The following is a 4,895-nucleotide window of genomic DNA, read 5'->3' on the forward strand; positions in this document are numbered from 1 at the left end:
AGTCTTAGCACTAAGTCAGCTCTGTTCACATTTCCGGTTTCAGAGGAGCTAACTCTGAAAATGCAGTAATTTTCCTTGTTCACCAACTTTGTGGATACGCACCCCACGGCTGGAAAAGTCTTATGCCTCCTAAGCTGCAAATGACAATTTTGCTCCCAGTTGGGAGTAGATTTTGAGAAAGGTCTTTTGTTCAGAAGTATGAAAATAGGAGCATTGGTAATTGACATTTTGTACCTGGTGGCTACTAATGATGTAAACCTTGGAATGCTGGGGGCAGAAGCATCCAGTGTTGGAGAAGACAAATATTCTCTCGACTGTCCTCCCATAGAGCTCCAAAGCCTGGAAGACGTCCTTTCCCAGAATACACGTGGTTTGACCTGGACACAGAAATGTGTGATCTCTCGAAACACTTTTGCTGGACAAGAGAGATCACAAACGTGTGAACTCTCTTGTCTAGCAAATTAGCCAGGAATGGTCTTTTATTAAGACAGTGGTGCAGGGCTGTGAGAGCTCCTTTTTAAGGCAACTTCCTTACCTTCAGTTAATTGGCCCATAATTCTTTTTTTTTTAAACCTTGCTCTTTTAAAAAATAATTAATTAATTTTTATTTTTGGCTGTGTTGGGTCTTCGTTGCTCTGCATGGGCTTTCTCTAGTTTCAGTGAGCGGGGGCTACTCTTCGTTGCGGTGCGTGGGCTTCTCATTGCAGTGGCTTCTCTTGTTGCAGAGCATGGGCTCTAGGTATGCGGGCTTCAGTAGTTGTGGCACACGGGCTCAGTAGCTGTGGCCCACAGGCTCAGCAGTTGTGGCTCGTGGGCTCTAGAGAGCAGGCTCAGTAGTTGTGGCGTATGGGCTTAGTTGCTCCATGGCATGTGGGATCCTCTCAGACCAGGGCTCAAACCCGTGTCCCCTGCATTGGCAGGCGGATTCTTAACCACTGCGCCACCAGGGAAGTCCCCATAATTCTTTTTAAGCTTCCTTTTCTTGTCCTGGCTGTGTGGGAAAAGGTCAGGGAAGGGGAGAATTGTGAAAGCCTATGGGGTCCCCAGAGCTCTGCTCCCTGACCCCAGTGGTCAGAATCCCCCACGCCCTCCCTTCTCCAATTTCTTTGCTGGCTTCTGTGCTTCCAGAAACCCAGCCCTTCTCAGCCCTGAGAGTAGCCACACCCACACCCTCTCAGGCAGGGCAAGGAGCAGCCTGCCCTCTGAGAGCCCCCCCCAACACACACACAAGGCCTTGTGGGAAGGTGTCACCTGTGTGGAGGGTGGTGGGAGGCTATCCTTAGGAGGGGATGTGAGAATTGGGGGTTGGGCTACAATGACAGGCAGCAGTGGGAGTGTTTCTGCCTGCCTCACCCCACCTGCTTTTTCCCATTTGTTTCAAGAAGTCTTCCTTCTTTTTTTTTTTTTCTTTTTTTTTAATATTTTTTTTATTTTTATTTTTTTTATTTATTTTTTTTAACATCTTTATTGGGGTATAATTGCTTTACAATGGTGTGTTAGTTTCTGCTTTATAACAGAGTGAGTCAGTTATACATATACATATGTTCCCATATCTCTTCCCTCTTTGTCTCCCTCCCTCCCACCCTCCCTATCCCACCCCTCCAGACAGCCACAAAGAACCGAGCCGGTTTCCCTGTGCCATGCGGCTGCTTCCCACTGGCTATCTACCTTACGTTTGTTAGTATATATATGTCCATGTCTCTCTCTCGCCCTAACACACCTCACCCTTCCCCCTCCCCATATCCTCAAGTCTGTTCTCCAGTAGGTCTCTGTCTTTATTCCTGTTTTACCCCTAGGTTCTTCATAACATTTTTTTTCTCTTAAATTCCATATATATGTGTTAGCATACGGTATTTGTCCTTCTCTTTCTGACTTACTTCACTCTGTATGACAGACTCCTAGATCTATCACCTCATTACAAATAGCTCAATTTCGTTTCTTTTTATGGCTGAGTAATATTCCATTGTATATATGTGCCACATCTTCTTTATCCATTCATCCGATGATGGGCACTTAGGTTGCTTGACTCACTTTTGGACACTTTCTGTACTTCTCGTGTTCTCTTTGTGAACTTTGACCCTTTTCCATCCACCTTGCTGCCATCTCCTCTATGTGAGCATGTCTCTCTCTGTGTCAATATTTCTTTCTTTTTCTTCAGTTTAATTTTTATTGGTATACAACTTTTAAAGGTTACTTTCCATTTACGGTTATTACCAAATATTGGCTATAGTCCCCGTTGTTGTGTGTCAGTATTTCTTTTCTAATTTTTTTTTTTTCTGGCTGCACAGCATGCGGGATCTTAGTCCCCCATCCAGGGATCAAACCCACACCCCCTTCAGTGGAAGCACAGAGTCTTAACCACTGGACCACCAGGGAAGTCCCTTCTGTGTCATTGGTTTTTTTTTTTTTGCGGTACGCGGGCCTCTCACTGCTGTGGCCTCTCCCGTTGGGGAGCACAGGCTCCGGACGCACAGGCTCAGCGGCCATGGCTCACAGGCCCAGCCGCTCCGCGGTATGTGGGATCTTCCCGGACCGGGGCAGGAACTCTCGTGCCCTGCATCGGCAGGCGTGACTCTCAACCACTGCGCCACCAGGAAAGGCCCGAGTATTTCTTGATATGTCTTATTCTTTGTCCCAGTCCTATTTATTCCTTGTCCCAGAACCAAATAAATCATTCTGAGGCTGACAAACCCACCCATCGGCAAAGCCTGCCCTCCCCTTGACCCTGGATCTTTATGTTGAGTGGCATTCTTTTTGGACAAGGAGCCCTTTACAGACTGACCTTGAACGATATCCCTTGGGGGCCACCCTGTAGGTGATGTGAGAGGCCAGCCCTGGAAATTAGCTACCCTTTACTGGGGGTAGGGGTCAGAGGAGCAGCTTATATGGAAGGACAGGGATTGAGGAGAGAGTGGGGCCTCTCCAGCAGCCCTGCTGCCGTCTGCAGAGCACAACAGCTTGGTCTGAACAAAAATGTTCCTAGTAGCAGATAAAAGCTTCTAGCGGGGAGCTTGCTTTTGTTACATCCATTCACTAAAAAGGTACTGATCACCTACCATATACCCAGCACCATTCTAAGTGCTGGAGATACAAGGGCTAGGAGAACAAGACAGACAGAAAGCATTGCCTTTATAGATCTTACATTCTAGAAACTGCTCCTGGACCACTTGTCAGGACCATGAGTGCTAGTCACAGCCCCATGAGTTATTAGCTATGAAACCTTGCACAATTCTCTGCGTCTCAGATTCTTTATCAACCAGAGGGCTATGCGGTTGAACGGGTTGAATGTGTTGATGGAGATGGAGGTGTGCTCTTTGAAGAGTATCAAATACCACACAAATACAGGGTTTTATTATTGTCTACCCTCCCCACTGCCAGGGCTTTTCAGGAGTATTTCCTAGCCTTGGATCTACAAGAAATGAAGGTACTCTGGGGCTATTTAACTTGGAAAGATTCTGTGAGTGTATGAGCGTACTAGTGATTAAAGATAGGTAGATGGATAAATAGTTGATAGGTATATATAGATATATTTTTTTTTTCACACAAGTAATACATAGCCATGTGGGAAACTTAGAAAATATAGACAAGTTAAAGCAAAAGGATAAAATTCTCCCAAAATTTATCACCCAAAGACAAATCTTGGGTGCCTTCCAGACTCATTTTTCTACGCACATATAGACCACTGTAGAGCATAACCAGAGGGACCACATAGTCCCCAGGCTTAAGAGTGTGTCCTCTGTTGATGAGCATCTTTCTCCTCATGTCTCGACTGGAGCAGCATTTCAGAAGGTGGGGCCATTTATTTCTTCCATAAAAGTGTCATGTTACTTTCCAATGGCCTCTGTAACACAGTGCCACAAACTGGGTGGCTTAAAACAACAGAAATGTATTCTCTCACAGTTCTGGAGGGCAGAAGTCTGAGATTAAGGTGTTGGCAGGGACATGCTCCCTCCAAAAGCTCCTTTTTGGCCTCTTCCAGCTTCTGGTGACAGCCAGCAATCACTGATGTTCCTTGGCTTGTGGCCACATCACTCCAACCTCCACCTCCATCTTCATATGGCCATCTTTCCTCAATTTAAGTGCAAATTTTCCTCTTCATGTAAAGACATCAGTCGTTGGATTAGGGCCCATCCTAATTCAGTATGGCCTCATCTTAATTTAACTAATATCTGCAGAGATTCTATTTCCAACTGAGGTCACATTCACAAATTCCAGGCGGACAAGAATGTGAGGGGGGCTTTCGCCCGCTGCTGCCGCCGCCGCCGCCGGCCGCGGCTGCTCTCCCAGGATGGCGGCTCCTCCGGGCGAGTACTTTAGCGTTGGGAGCCAGGTGTCGTGCCGGACGTGCCAGGAGCAACGGCTGCAGGGCGAGGTGGTAGCCTTCGACTACCAGTCCAAGATGCTGGCTTTCAAATGTCCCTCTTCCAGTGGAAAGCCCAACCATGCAGACATCTTGCTCATAAACTTACAGTATGTTTCAGAAGTGGAGATAATTAATGACCGAACAGAAACCCCTCCTCCCCTAGCTTCGCTCAATGTTAGTAAGCTTGCCAGCAAAGCACGGACAGAGAAGGAGGACAAGCTGAGCCAGGCCTATGCAGTCAGCGCTGGTGTCTCCCTAGAGGGCCAGCAGCTCTTCCAGACCATACACAAGACCATTAAAGACTGTAAATGGCAAGAAAAAAACATCGTAGTCATGGAAGAAGTTGTTATTACACCCCCATATCAAGTGGAAAACTGTAAAGGCAAAGAGGGGAGTGCACTGAGCCATGTACGCAAAATAGTTGAAAAACATTTTAGAGACGTGGAAAGCCAAAAGATACTGCAGCGTCCACAAGCCCAGCAACCACAGAAGGAGGCTGCCCTGTCATCCTGAGTCCACACATACAGAGGAC

General features: G+C 46.8%; 1 pseudogene; it reads left to right on the forward strand.

Moving 5' to 3' along the window:
• The first annotated feature begins 4,288 nt into the window (after positions 1 to 4,288).
• LOC103091038 (protein LSM12 homolog pseudogene) lies at positions 4,289 to 4,876 on the forward strand (annotated as a pseudogene).
• Positions 4,877 to 4,895: the final 19 nt, after the last annotated feature.

Source organism: Lipotes vexillifer, unplaced genomic scaffold (assembly GCF_000442215.2).
Source record: "Lipotes vexillifer unplaced genomic scaffold, Lipotes_vexillifer_v1.1 scaffold481, whole genome shotgun sequence".
NCBI lineage: Eukaryota > Metazoa > Chordata > Mammalia > Artiodactyla > Lipotidae > Lipotes > Lipotes vexillifer.